The sequence below is a fragment of the Rhinopithecus bieti genome, unplaced genomic scaffold, assembly GCF_001698545.2.
Source record: "Rhinopithecus bieti isolate Rb0 unplaced genomic scaffold, ASM169854v2 scaffold_20798, whole genome shotgun sequence".
Lineage (NCBI taxonomy): Eukaryota > Metazoa > Chordata > Mammalia > Primates > Cercopithecidae > Rhinopithecus > Rhinopithecus bieti.
The window spans coordinates 1,577,974-1,593,456 of NW_016810106.1; the positions used below are offsets into that span (position 1 = coordinate 1,577,974).

The 15,483-nt window shown below is 45.6% G+C and overlaps 1 long non-coding RNA gene and 1 pseudogene across 1 annotated transcript; both read right to left on the reverse strand.

Annotated features, from left to right (window-relative positions):
• Window positions 1–582: 582 nt before the first annotated feature.
• Window positions 583–8,994, reverse strand: LOC108541750 (uncharacterized). Its single transcript, XR_001889053.1, has 4 exons — window positions 4,249–8,994; window positions 3,624–3,762; window positions 3,281–3,402; window positions 583–1,055 (listed from the first exon to the last, which is right to left on the reverse strand). It is a non-coding gene; the product is annotated as an uncharacterized LOC108541750 (long non-coding RNA).
• A 3,733-nt stretch (window positions 8,995–12,727) lies between these two features.
• Window positions 12,728–14,366, reverse strand: LOC108541736 (solute carrier family 2, facilitated glucose transporter member 3 pseudogene; annotated as a pseudogene).
• Window positions 14,367–15,483: the final 1,117 nt, after the last annotated feature.

Here is a 15,483-nt window from a genome sequence, read left to right on the forward strand (position 1 = left end):
GAGGCTGTGCACTGACTGAGGGGTTCTGTGTCCTCTGCTTCATCTTTTGAAGTCAGAGACCCAAAAACTCCCCCGTCACATCTTGCTAACACTACCATTTTTTGAACATGGGACCCCATGAAGGGGCTTAGAGGTCAACTGCACATGTGCATGTTTCTTCTTTCATAAATATTCATGGCTCCTCCTATAGCTTGCTGAATATATATTTGGCCACCTCACTCAGCACCAATCCTTGTTTTATTTTTCTGACACTCCAAGTGCCTGTTTCTGGCTTCTGGCCAGAGGCTATGCTTCCCAGCCATTCAGAATGGCCACCCTGCAGGCTGCAACCATTTATGAGAAATACAGCTCTCCTTTCCACATTTATGAACCTCATCATCCTTTGGTTAACAGTTCCAAATTTCCCCTCATCTTCCTGTCTTCTTCTAAGCCCTCCAAATTCTTCTAATATCTGCCAACTTACTCATTTCCAAAGCTATTTCCACATCTTCAGCTATCTTTATAGCAAAGCCCCACTCCTCAGTACCAATTTTCTGTGTTTGTCCATTTTGCATTGTTACAAATGAATACCTGAGGCTGGGTAATTTACAAAGAAAAGAGGTTTATTTTGGCTCATGGTATGGCAGGCTGTACAGGAAGCATAGTGTCGGCATCTGCTTCAGGTGAAGGCTTCAAGAAGCATCCACTCATGATGGATGGCAAAGGGGAGCAGGTTTATCACAGTGAGACGGGGGAGCAAGAGAGAAAGTGGGGGAGATGCCAGGCTCTTTAAACAACCAGCTCTCCAGTGAACTAGTAGAGTGAGAGCTCATTCACTCCTGGTGAGCAGGGTACTAAGCCATTCATGATGGGTCCCCATCATGACCCAAACTCCTCCCACTAGACCCCACCCCCAAAACTGAGGATCAAATTCTCACATGAGATTTGGAGGGGACAAATGTCCGAACCATATTGGGAGCATCTCAGCTCCAGATTAATACAGACTAGTAGAGGGAGGAACACTGTGGGGTCTTCATGCTAGCTGCTTTCCATTGACATTTTCCTGGCCTCCAGACCTAGAAACAACCAAAAATAACTGGGTGAATGTGCTGAAGTTATTTATCCACCATTTACTGAGACCGCAATGTTGTAAAAAAGACAGGGCTTAATACTAGGTTAAGCCTAGTGATACTGGAAGATTTTGTTTAATGTACTATATTTCCAGCATCTTTCCAGAATCATCTGTCCCAAAACAGAAACCATCTTGTTTCCTGGGCATGCTATCAGAATGGGAAAATAACTAAATTTTTCTTCAAAAAATAATTGCAAAATCCACATGAATGAAATACATTTTTAAGAAGTGAAATAAGAAATAAAAATAGCTAATATTTGAGACCAAGCACTGTTCAGCATATTGTACATCTATTAACTCATTCAATCTTCACAATAACCTGATGAGAATGACAGTATTTCTATCCCCATTTTGCAGATGAGGGAACTAAGGGACAGAAGAGCTAAGAAGCTTGCCCAAGTCACACTTAAGAGGCAAAATAGAGACCCCTCACCCCAGAAGCAGGCCTCCATGGTCTATGTCCTTAACCATTGACCTCTCCTGCCCTTCACACATACCTCTGTTAATCAAAACAATAGGTCCAGCAATGACGACTTCACTTCCTAAGTGAATCCATAGGTTTAAGGTAGTAACAGGCTACATTATAGACCTTAACAAATCATATTGAAATTCTTCTAGAAGAATAGTCGATTTGATATATCATATAACTTTAAAATAATGATGGGCCAGGCACGGTGGCTCGTGCCTGTAGTCCCAGCACTTTGGGAGTCCAAGATGGGAGGAGCCCCTTAAGCCCAGGAGTTTGAGACCAGCTCTGGCAACATAGTGAAACCATCTCTTCACATTTTTTTTTTTTAATTAGCCAAGCATAGAGGCACATGCCTAGCTACTCAGGAGGCCGAAGCAGGAGAATCACTTGAGCCCAGGAGTTTGAGGCTGCAGTGAGTTACGATCACACCACTGCACTCCAGCCTGGGCAACAGAGCCAGACCCTGTCTCCAGAAAAAAAAAAAAGATAACGTCACACCACATTTTCAAACACAAACATATTACCTAGCAGTCATTATCAAAAGCCTGTGCTAACTGGGTTAAAATCAGAAACCTACCTGGTGATTTAGGATGGAAATCCAGAAACTGTTCTATGGACTGAATGTTTGTGTCTTCCCAGAATTCATACACCGAAGCTTAGTCTCTGATGTTATGGTATTAGGATGTGGGGCCTTTGGGAGGTGATTAGGTCGTGAAGGTAGAGCCCTCATGAATGGGATTAGTGCCCTTTTATGAAGGATCCCAGAGAGCTCCCTCACCCTTTCCCCATCATGTGAGGATACAAGAAGTCAGCAGTCTGCAACCTGTAAGAGAGCTCTCACCAGAATCTGATCATGCAGGCACCCTGATCTCAGACTCACAGCCTCTAGAACTGGGAGAAAGAAATTTCTGTTGATTTTAAGCTACCTGATCTATGTTATTTGTTATAGCAGCCTCAGTTGACTAAGACAAATGGATTCAATTTTGTCGTAAGTTCTTGGTTTCCAGTAAACCAGAAGTAACTTGATAACGCAATGCTGACCACTGGGATTTTTTCAACCAGGTCCTCTCCAGCTCCAAGAAATGCTGGACTGACCATGTATTTTTAGGGACTCTCCTTGCTCCAGAGCCTGAAGGACTTTCTGTTTTCATGGTCTAATCTTCATTCCTCTCACAATAATGCAGAGAGGTCGCCAGAGTCTCTCTAAGAAGAACAAACCTGGCCTAATACAGATGAGCTCATCGGTCACTCAGGGGCCTCTTCTTACCCAGAGTCCCCACAAATCATGAGCTTCTAGGATGGGCTCCCCAGACCACTCCTCTTCTTATTTACCAGGAGGAAGGTCTTTTTTTTTTTTTGAGATGGAGTCTCGCTCTGTTGCCCAGGCGGGAGTGCAGTGGCCGGATCTCAGCTCACTGCAAGCTCCGCCTCCTGGGTTTACGCCATTCTCCTGCCTCAGCCTCCCGAGTAGCTGGGACTACAGGCGCCCGCCACCACACCTGGCTAGTTTTTTTGTATTTTTTTTAGTAGAGATGGGGTTTCACCGTGTTAGCCAGGATGGTCTTGATCTCCTGACCTCGTGATCCGCCCGTCTCGGCCTCCCAAAGTGCTGTGATTACAGGCTTGAGCCACCGCGCCCGGCCTAGGAAGAAGGTCTTAGAGGTTGCTCCCCCAGTCTTCTTTCAGGCCCAAAGCCTTACCTCTTGCCTCTGCTTCCATTTCTGCTAGGTCCTCTTATTCCAGTCTGTATACATCAGAAGCCATCAGGAGCCAAAAGAGCCATGGTGAGTCATTGTACATTTTCCAAATGAACAATGAATTCCTAAAAGAAAACCTCAACTTGCAGCCTTTCTGCCCCCAGGAACTCCTAGCAGGAGAGCCCAGGTTCCAACAAAATGCATGGCAGCTGCTGCCCAGCCTCTGAGAGAATTAGTAGGCATTAGAGCCTCAAGTGACCGCAGAGCCACATCCTGTCCAGCCACTCAACAGCTGGCAGTCTCCCCTTTTCATAATGCCCTTTCCACTGTGCCCTAGGGGGCTCACTTCTTGCAGCCTTGATAGTGCAACTCTCGCCAGGTCCCAGCAGGAATGAACTGGAAACCTCCTGGGTTTCCAGCAGCTGCTGTGCTTCTGAACTGACTCTTCCTTGGGGGTGGCAGGCGCCCTGCCTCCTTCTCTGCAGCTGTGGGTTTAGACAAAGTGCATTAGGCTTCTTTCCTCCCCCAGGCCAGCAGGATTTTAGCCCTACCCACTTAGGGGTCATTTCCACAAAATAAATATCCCCCCAGCTGGTAAATTTCCCCATTCTTCCTTGATACGGGGTCTCTTCAGAAACACAACAGCCTAGGTTTCTTCCTCTTTCCCACCCAACCTGCTCACTCACCTCTATCTCACACTGCCACCCTCACCCCCAGCACAGCCACCAGAACACCAGTCCTAAGCTTCAACTGAGCCCCTGGGCTACTTCAGCATGTTCTCCTCACGTTTGTACTCACATACATCTTCCTACAAGTTCCCTCGCCCTTTCAGGGGCTAATGCTCTGTCTCTTTCAGAGAACATTAGCTATTGCTCAGGAATATTGTCCAAAGAATTCACTTAATTGGAAAAGTATTCACTCTTGGTGGTCCCCAATGCCCCCAGGCCTCAGCCATAGGATGTGGCTCTCACCTGGACGGTAGACACCTTGCTTCAATTTTCACTCTTCGCCCCTGGAAACCATTGGCTGTTGGGGGTGAAAGGAAACTCTATAGTACTATACTGAGGTGACGTTTCCACCACCAACCATCTGCTTGGGTCCCTCGTAATTCTCCACCAGAGACTGTGGCTGCCTTCCTCAGGGATCGCAGCCATCTCTCAACACCTTGTCTTCCTCCAAGACTGGCATCATCTCGGAGTTCTGAGGAATTCACTTTCCAAGCAAGAAGGTCTTGGGTCCTTGTGTCCTTGGTCCCAGAAGGGATCTTGGTTGGAAGATGTATTCTTGTCAGCTGCCAGCTCTTGGTACAGTGGGGAGGGTGAGGGACTGTGCAGCTATACAAAACGAAGTAACTTGGAAAAGGTGCCCTTATGGATGAGACTCAATGCCCCCAGGCGTCCTCCCTCCTCATCATGGGTTGCTCTTTGCAAGTGAAAGTCTCATGCAGTAGGTCCCTGTGCCTTCCTCTCTGGCCCTGACCTTGACAAGAGACCTCTTCTGGTGCCTCCTGGACCACCTGCTGCCTTACACCTGGGATCCATACCAGAATCACCAGCATCCACTCAGAGGATACTGGGCAGCTGAAACACTTGTTTTTTCCCGGGGCCAGTCCTAGTCCAATAGGGTTTCCAGGCACCTACAGCAGCTGCCCAGGCAGCAAATGTCAGTCAGTGGTAAACCAGCCAGGTAAGACTCACACTTTGGCTTCCCTACATGGACTTTGCTTTGGGAGAAATACCAGGATTTCAGACTCTCAGGGCCCATGGTCACTGAGCTCAATGTCCCCAATAGGTCACACCCTGCAGCTGCACCTGTAAGAGCCTGTGCTTCTGCCAAAACAAAAGCTTCTACTAGATGGGTCAGATCCATTCCCTGACTCGATGCAATGGCCCCTGTACCTTCAGTCTGCCCCTCAGCATCTAAGTCAGTGGAAATGGGATGAGGCACAGATGTAGAAGGAAGAACTAGATGGGTCAGATCTGTTCTCTGACTTGATGCAATGACCACTGTCCCTTCAGTCTGGCCCCTTAGCATCTGAGTCAGTGGGAATGCGATGAGCCCCATATGTAGAAGGAAGAACTGGAAGGAAGGAAAGGAAGCCACCAGCTTCCTGCTGAGTCTTGATTAGGGCTCCTGGATAGACATTCTCCTCCTCCTGTGGCAAAAACTGTTGGAATTAACATAAAACCACTGAGACCAAGCTTCCTCAAGTGTAGAATGAGGACACTGGACTCCAGAATATCTGAGTGCTTCTCTGTGATGAACAGAACAATGCCCCCACAAAGATGCTCATGCCCTCCTCCCCAGAATCTGTGAATATGTCACGGTGCTTGGCAAGGGGGAAATTAAAGTTGCAGGTGGAATTTAGGTTGCTAATAGGCTAACCCTAAGATGGGGAGATTCACCTCGATTATCAGGGTGAGCTCATTATCATCACAGGGGCCCCTATAAATAACAGAGGGAAGCAAGAGACGTAGTGTCAGAATTAGAGATGAATTTGAAGAAGCTGGCTTTTAAGATGGAGGAAGAGGCCATGAGCCAAAGGATGCAGGTGGCCCCTAGAAACAGGAAAAGGCAAGAAAAAAGTTCTCCTCTAGAGCCTCCTGAGGAGCACAGCCTTGCCAACACTTTGAACTTTGCCAGTAGTTTGAACTTCTGTCTTCCAGAACTGTGAGATAATAAATCTGTACTGTTTTAACCCATTTATCTTGTGGTAAATTTGTAACAGGAGCTGTAGGAAACTAATTCACCCTTATCCCTCACATCCACACCACAATCTCCCTCTTCTCGCCGGCATTCCATCTCCTCTGCCTCCAAGTCACAGAGCCCCAGGTGCCACAATGGCTATGGAGTCTGCAGTGCAACCTCATTGCAAATATTTGTATGCTCAGAAGAAAAATACGAGTACAATGTCCTATATTTATGAGGCCCTTACTACTTATAAATCGCTGTCATTCAAAAACAAAATTTTTTTCAGCGTATTCTTATGTGCCAGTTACTGAACTGGTTCCTGGGGATGCGAAGACACATGGACGTCATTGTTTCCTTCCAGGATTTCACTTGGAAAAAGAAACACTGGAGACACTGCCTGGAATCCTTGATGCCTCCGAAGTTAGAACGGAGTTGGATTAACCCGGCCTCTCTCTGTGGAAACAGGAAACAGCTAGAAGAGTGACATCAATCATCCACAATTGCTTCAGCCTCATAACATTGGAGCAATGGTGTCAGACTTGATGCAGAGACTACCTGGGCATATGCGATTTTTTTTTTTAATCTAGTGAAAATTCCAAGCCACAGTCATGACACTGAACCATCAAAAGATTGTTTCACGTTTCGGTTTGTGTTAAATGCTCTTTGTACTTTTGCTTTTGTTAGAGATGGCTGGAAAATTCTAGTAATAAGGAGTGCTAGAGAAGAATCACTGCTTAAGAGCAGGATCTCGAAGAATACAACCTTTGCCTCCTATCTCTTTTCCCCTTTCTGATTCTCAAAAAGACACTTCAAACTGATGGATATTCTTTATGGAGATGAATGAGACAAACTCAAAATTGAGCACTGATCTTTTTTTTTTTCCTGAGGAATTGCCATTAGGACCTGGAAACAAATATGTTGCATGGAAGACTTACTGACAAAGGAACTTAAACTGAATTCCTCCTCTAGTGCTGAATAGTGACTGCTGAAATGGCCAGACTGGCAACATATCAGAAGGCAAACTGGCATTCCTATTAGGTGGAATGTCCAAAAACCATAATTTTTTAATGGGGTTGACGATTGCCTGCTTCTATAAGAAGATAGGTATTTTCTGTATCTAGCCAGGTGAGACCACACATTTAGAGTTATAAGACAGATTGGCAAGATCAGAACTACAATTACAAGCTACCCACAAACTGTTGCAGAGGCAGACAATCTTTTCTGGATGCTTTCTTTAGCCCGAGTTTCTGAACCTACTACTTTATGAAGGCGTACTGCCAAGACGCAGCCCAAAAAAAGGCCCTGGTGGCTTCAAAGATTTTGACATTGGAAACTTATCCCAGTACCCGAAACACATACTGTCATGTGTCAGTGAGCTCAGCCTGGAGCCCACACCTTGGCCATCTGCCCAGAATTCTCACCCCAATTCTTTAAAACTCTACTCTTTCTTCTCGGGTGGACTACCTTTTGATCCCAAAGGGCAATGTCAATGGGGCTTTGATGCAGCTGAGACAGTCAAAAAAAAAAAAAAAAAACAGAGTACACAACACAAGAAAGTTTAGAGGACACCTACTTCCAGATAGAAGAGCTAAGCTCCTCATGTGTCCCCATAGAGATGCAACATTTTAGAAGAGAGTTTGAAGACCCAGCTGCCAATTGTCAATCACCCTCACGTCGGAGGAGCTAGCAAAAGATGCTACTAACAATTATGAGAATAAAAATTTCCTTGTTACTTTAAAGTTTTCAGATCATCTGTTAAAGCTGATAAGGCCATTGACATCTGTTCTGTTCATTGTACTCTGTCTCCTCTTTTACTTCCCTCCTGGTCCCTATCCTTTGCCAACTATGTTGTTTGCCAGTTGTTTCCCAAGGAGGATGGGAGCAGTGGTTTCCCGCACATATATCTTTGCAACTTTTCCTACAGTGCCTCTTGGCATTCATCCTCCAGAATTTGCTTCTCCTGCAATGATTCTGCTAGTTCACTCTTCCTTGGAAAGACCACTGCCCTTGACTCTCAAAGTGGCAACAATTTTCTCCTTTCCCCCCATTCATCTCAGCACAGGACTCTCCATCGGCTTTAGAGGGAGCTGCAGGCATGGAGCAATTCAGCATGCTCACACAAGCAGCAGCATACAAAATCATTGACCATGAAGCCACATGGTCTGAACACCATTGTCAAAACCAAGGACCCAAAGAAGTATGGCACACAGGCTTGCCCCTGGGTAAAATGGAAATGGAAAATAGAAATGTCACCAGTAGAGAACAGCCACACTACAGACTATGAAATGGCGCACCGTGTGGGCTAGGGTTGGTCTATGGAGAGAGGTGAGCCCTTTGACATGGGCTGGCTGGAAACATCCTTATGAACAAGGAAAGTTATATAACATGGGTGTTCGAGAAAAAGAGCAGCTCAGCAACAGACAGAAGGAGGCAGGAGAAAAGAGCGTTCACAGCATGTTCAACAACGTAGGAGACCTTTCCAATGGGATGATAGGGAGTGTGTAGGATAAATGGAGAAATGGAATGTAGAAAAGATCACAGGGGCCAGACTATGGTGAGTCTTCACAAGTTGAGCTAAAGAGATAAGACTTTATTCTGTTGGCAGTGGGGAGTCATTGAAGGGCTTGAGAGCAGGGGTGGGGCGCTTCCACTGCGTGAGGTCTAAGAAAAATGACTCCAACAGGGTCCATAGCATGGACAGGTAGAAGGAGGAGTCTGAAGTCAGAGAGACTGCAATGGGCTGAATGGTTGCCCTGAAATAATTCATGTCCACCCAGCACCTCAGAACGTAACCTTATTTGGAAATGGAGTCTTTGTTGATGTTCCCACTTAAGATGCCGTCATACTGGATTGGGGTAGGCTCTGAATCCAATAGTTGGTATCTTCCTAAGAAGAGAAGACATGCAAAGAAGAAAAGAAGGCTATGTGATGATGGAGGCAGATATTGGAGCCACGTGTCTAAAAGCCAAGGAGCAACAGGGATTGCTGGCAGCCACTGGAAGCCTCCTTCATAGGCTCCAGAAGGAACCAACCCTGCTGGCACCTTGGTTTCAAACTTACGGCCTCCAGAACTGTGAGAGAATAAATTTTTGTTGTTTTAAGCCACCTAGTTTGTGGTCATCTTTCACAGAAGCCCTAGGGGACAAATACAGAGGCTAATGAAGAATCCAGCTGGAGTGCAGGATGGGGTAATGTCACCTGGGCCCAAAACTATGCCTTGGATAAAACCATATTTGAGAGGCATAATCAACAGGAAATAATAGCTGGGGGACAAGAAAACTGTAAGAGCAAGGTATGACTCCAAATTCACAGAGAGTGGACTGGAGCTGCCTGTTTCACTCTGGTGCCAGCTCTCTACCGTGAATGTCAAGGAGGCTTATGTTCCTTGTAGGTGCCCCTGAGGGGTAGGGACAAAATTTGAATTCCCAAACTTGAGAGTCAGACTGGAAACAACCCAGGGGGACATCTGGCAATCCTAACCCAAAGACATGTGACTACGTATTGGAAGTCAAATTATCTTATTTCTCCTTTTTGTCCTGCATTTTTTAAGAAACTAAGTAGTCTAGAGACTTGCCCTGTCTACAGCAGTGTAGAAAAACCAAAGAGAAGGAGTTCACCCTTGAAGCTGATGTGGTAAAAGCAGGAATTGTTCAGAGAAACCTAAAGGAGTAGGTGAATGTTGAGGGAATATCCTGTTCTTCCCAATGTTCAGGTTCACCCTTCAGTGCAAACTTTCTAAAATCTGGGGTTTATGAATAAGGGAGCCCTTGGTGTCCCTTGTCCCACTCTCAGCTGGGTGCATGAAAGCAGTCTTTATTCTCCCTTCCCCAAGCAGCACAGCCCAGCATCAGAGGACACAAGGACACAGGCTCCTACCCCAAGCCTGTCCACGGGGCAAACTCTAGAGAGAGGGGCATTTTGCTCACCCAAGAGCATTCACCACCAGCACCCCCAAGCCTGTTCCAGGAACCCCTTTTAGTGCACCAGTAAGTTGTCAGAAGAAGAATACCATAGTCTCTTTGAGGGGGAAAAACCAAAGTCATGCCTGTGTGCCAACTGTCCCTCGACCTCAGGTTCTGAATCATTCATGGCCTTCATGCTTCTCATGGCCTGGGGCCCTCCCCCTTCCACCTGGGGTTTCTGAAAACGAAGAATCCTGTCCCTGGACTTTGCACCCACTGGCAATGTAGCCACCTCAAGCCACACTAGATTATCTCCTCTACTCTTCTCACAGGTCAGCCCTTCCTGGGGACTCAGAGCTGACCTCCCTGGAGCCATCACCTAGTCTCCTATTTTTCCCCAAGATGGTACTCGCACCCTTTAAAAGTTCAGTTCACAATGAGGATTAGAGGCCCTCGCACGCACCTTTCACCCACTAAGTTGGCACCGTTTGAGGAAGTGAGTTTTAGTAACAGGTAGAGGGCTTAGGCGGGGATACGAACATTCCTGTGCATTGCTAAGGGATGTCAATCGATACAGATTGTTTTGGAGGTAAAAAATCTGATATTGGATTTTTTTTTAATTTGTGCTACCTTCTGACCCAGAAATTCTGCTTCTAAAAATGTATTCTTTTTTTTTATGTACATTCAGAATTTTTATTTTAAAACAAAGCATCAGAGTAACATTAATAATAGAAAATCCATATGGAAATATACACAATCTTCTCAGTGAGAAACAGGACCCTGCCTTACTGCCAACCTACTGTTTGAGGAGCCAGAAGTTGACGTGAAATTGCAAGGTCACCTTTTCAAGCTAAACCCCACTCCATAGCTTTGTTGTGGTTTTGTTTGTTTGTTTGTTTGTTTTTTGAGACAGAGTCTTGCACTGTGGCCTGGGCTAGGGTGCAATGACGTGATCTGCAACCTCTGCGTCCCGGGTTCACGTGATTCTCCTGCCTCAGCCTCCCAAATAGCTAGGATTACAGGTGCCCGCCACCATGCCCAGTTAATTTTGCATTTTAGTGTAGAGCAGGTTTCACTATGTTGCCAGATTTTGGTCTCGAATCCCGACCGCCCGCCTCGCCTCCCAAAGTGCGGGATTACAGGCGAGAGCCACCGCACCCGGCCTCAGTATGGTGTTTATATTCAAAGGCTCCACAGGAACAGGAGACTGAGAACCAAATCTGTCACTGGCAAGGTTTGGCTAACGGTTCTGGAGATGTGTAAGCACCAACAAGGAAATGGAGATTGAGCAACATATGAAAAAGGGGCTGTGGGAACAAACACAGAGGAAAATAAGTCAACAATAAGTACTTCCACCCAGAGCAAAGTGACAGTGCACAGAATTCATTCCTCTCAAGGTGGCTACACTGCCACATTTGACTCATACTATCCTCAAATATGGTTTATGGAAAGATTCAAGTCCCCTAAGGGACTCGCATCGGACCACAAGACCTGGTAACAGACATACGCAAGCGTGGCCATAACCCTAAGCAACACACACTTTAGTAATAATCGCTCAGAAAAAATCCTCTCCCAAGAGCTGAGTTACACATTCCAAGTTTGCATATAAACATTCTTTGGGAATGCCTTTAAAGGTATGAGTTAAAATAACAGAAAATCAACACCTAAATCTACTAAAGAACAAAGTGGGAGAAAATACATGAATCTCTACCAAGAACCAAATTATTTTGGTTTCTCATTTGGATGCGTTCCCACAAGATAGCGTGGCGCAGATTACTTCAAAAGTCATGAGGACTACTACAAGAAGAAGGAGTTATTTCGTCCAGTGAGGGGAACAGGCTTTCTAGAAAATCACTTTCCCTTCCCCGACTCCATCCAAAATTTGAGAACCATCCAAACCGTCATAACTAACAATGCCCCATATTAGTTAATAGATCCTAAGACTTCAAGTACTCACACATGTAAATATTATCTTAAAGAAAAAACATTCCAAAGGAATCAGAGCTTTATTATATAAGCATATGACTTTATATGAAAAATTAAACTTCAGAGTTTCCATCTGAAGACAAAAATTGTTAAGAGGTAACATACAGCCCTCAGGCACCACGTCATTTACCCTCCAATAAGAACTACATTCTCCCTAAATTCTTCTTATGCACCTGAACCTCTCCAGCAGCAAATCTTTTACTTCTATAACTCTCTTTAAACACCTCCCTCTAATCTCAATTTCCTTCTGTTTTTATTTATTTGGTAAAATTATGCTTAAAAATAAATATTCCACCATGGGCACATATATACCTATGTAACAAACCTGCACATTCTGCCCCACATGTATCCTGGAACTTAATTGTAAAAAAAAAAAACAATTATGTAATTAAACCAGAGGATAAAATAAATAAACTCAAGTTTACTTGCCGTGTAAAGCTGTGTGGGAAGTGAGAAGTGCTCTTACATAAACCCCCTCTGCCTTCCACACTCATATGTCTATCTGCTTTCTGTTAAGTTGAGGTTGGGGGAACCACACTACTTTTCCCTCCCTATATCCCCTAATGTGCCAATTATTAGAACCCAAGGAGGAAAAGCTGGCAAAAGTTGTCATATGCCAAGGGCCAATCCCTCCTGAAATGAAGGTAGGTCTCATTGGTCTCTCCTAAGCAGAAGAGAATGTCCAGAAATTAAAAATTTAAAAAGCCATTGAAAATCCAACAACCCCAGCCTCCTGGGTGTCATGGGTGCGTGGATGAGAAAGGAATCAAGTAGCAGCATTCAGAAGCAGTCCTGGGTTCATCCTGATGAGGTCTCTCCCTCTGTTCAGGAGAGATGCCTTTCCATGCTGAGGGAGGTGGAAGGGCATGAATTAGACATGGTTCTGCGGGAGGAAGAGCACGGACGAACGCGACGAGCAGAGACCAAGAAGAGGAAAGGAAGGAGCCAAAAGACAAAAAGAGAAGAAGAGGGAGAGCGAAAGGAGCAGCGAAACAGACGACAGGCACAGGGAGGAAGGAAGAAGCAAACGAGAGACGCGAAGGAAAACCAGGAAAAGACGAGGAGGACAACAAGAAGAGAAGAGAAACGGAGCAGAACGGAAACGGAAAGACGGACAGCGCAAGGAGCGAACAAGAGAGACGACGAAGGGGAACCAGAGAGGAAGAGAAGCCGCGCCAGCAGAGCAGGCGGCAGCGCGACCCGGCGGTGGTGTCTTCTTAGGAGCTGGATGCTGTTTCATCTCCATGACGCCGTCCTTCCCAGATCTACTGCACCGTGTGCCTGCCCTTTCAAAGGCCCGTGTGGTATCCTCAAAAAGTCCTGCCACGGTCTCAGGGACTTGAAGAAGGTAAAGCAAGAAGAATGAGAACAGTTGAAGATAATAAAAAACCGTAGGGCTCCTGAATAGTGAGCAGCAGAGGAGGAAGAGCAATCCAACTAGAAAGCTGGAGGTCCAGTTGGAGCAGCCAGCCACTGCCATCGCAGCTGGGCGGGGCCCTGGCTGAAGAGTTCGGCCACAATAAACCAGGGAATGGGGCCTGGTCCAATTTCAAACAAGGCTACGAAGACCAGGATAGCCCCAATACAGACAAAGCTCATCCCATTAGAGTTATCCTTTAATAACAAAGAAACAGTCATGAGCGTGGAACAAAAGGCCATCCCTCCAAGGTCTATCATATGCAGAGTCCTTCTTCCTGCCCTTTCCACCAGAAATAGAGAAACTACAGTGAAGATCGTATTAACCACACCCGCGCCGATGGTGGCATAGATGGGCTGTTGAACACCTGCATCCTTGAAGATTCCTGTTGAGTAGTAGAACACAGCATTGATGGCAGAGAGCTGCTGAGAGAGCTGGAGCCCAATGGAAATGATGATGGGCTGTCGGTAGCTGGACACTTGCACGGTGACTTGCTTTTCTTGTGACATCCTTGCACTCTCATCTTTCATCTCCTGGCTGTCTTGGGATACATCCTGGGTGCCCCACAACCGCTGGAGGATCTGCTTAGCATTCTCCTCTTCTTTTCTGTTAATGAGCAAAATCTAGGACTTTCAGGGCAAAATGGAAGGGTTGCACTTTGTAGGATAGCAGGAAGGATGGTGAAGCCCAATAGCAATGGCCAGAGCCAGCCATAGCCTCTTTTAGACCCAAGGATGAATTCCAGACCAAAGATCTGGGCCACCAGAATTCCAACCACGATGCCCAGCTGGTTGAGAGTGCCAAAGGCACCCCACAGGGCAGTAGGCGAGATCTCTCCAATGTACATGGGCACAAACCCTGTGCAGAGTCCACAGAAGAGGCCAATAACCAAGCGGTCCAGGATCAGCATTTCAACTGACTTCGCTACTTTACACAGTCCCATAAGGCAGCCACCAGTGACAGCCAACAGGTTGACAATCAGCGTTGAATTATGCCTGCCAAAGCGGTTGACAAAGAGTCCGATGGAAAAGGAGCTGATCATACCCCTAAAAATGTATTCTAACAAAATGAAGTATGTATGCCAAGATTCAGCCAGAAGGATATTCATCATAACCTTATGTATAATAGCAAAATAAAACAGTAACATCCAAATATTCAAGATGGAAAGCTATTGTAATAAATATTGGAGAGGGAGATCTTGTCTCAAAAAAGAATAAAAATTAAAAAATAAATAAATATCGGAACATTTATGCAATGGAATATGATCTAACTACTAAATTTGCTGCTTGTAAAGGAGTGTCAGTTGCCTCCAGGGAGCAAAAATGAGTGAGCTCCAAGGCAGAAAATAAAAGAGACAACCTTCCCACGAATGCGCCTTTGTACCTGTTGGATTTCAAAGCATTTGAATCCCAGATATGAGATAGAGAGGTCATTAAAAGTTCACAGGATGTTTTGGAAGAAGAGTAGCATCGACAAGAGAAAGGTATTCATGAACTATTAAGTGAAACAGATACGTTGCAAAATAATGCACTAAGTGATACCATTTCTACTAAAACACAAAGCCGGAAGAAGTCCAGAAGGAAATTGCTCTGAGGCTGAACAGGATATGTTTCTAATGGACAGAATTACAGAAGTTTCTTTTCTTCTATGTATTTTTCTAACTTTGCTACAAGGAACATGCCGTGTTTCGAGGAGAAAGAGGAGCAAAAAACGTTCCTTTAAATTCTTAGAAAACGCTCTAGTCACAAAATGTGAGCTCGGCACTTTCTCTCCTTGTCTCAGACAAACTCTTACGAGGAATTGAGACACTTACTGTCTTCCACTTCCTCATCACCCCCACCCAACCCAACTCCACCCAAAAAAAACTGCCTCCTCAGCCTGCTGAAGTCTAGCTTCCATCCCCACTTCTCCTGTCCCCCAAACTCATCTACCAAATGGCACACCATCCCCCTGACCATTGCCAAATCCACCAATGCTTCCAGTCTTCCTCTCACTGGCCTCTGTGCCACATTTGTGTTCAGTGGGTTTCACTAACATTCATTTAGCACCAAGTATATGTCAAACATAGTGTTAGGCACCTGAGGGAGACATCAGCCCATAAGGCTGGTCACTACCCTCAGCAGCCCATTCATAGACTGTGAGAGGAGAGAGTGGGTGAAGACCCCCAAAGTTTGTGAGGGACAGCCCTCTTCTTCAGCAGCATCATGCTC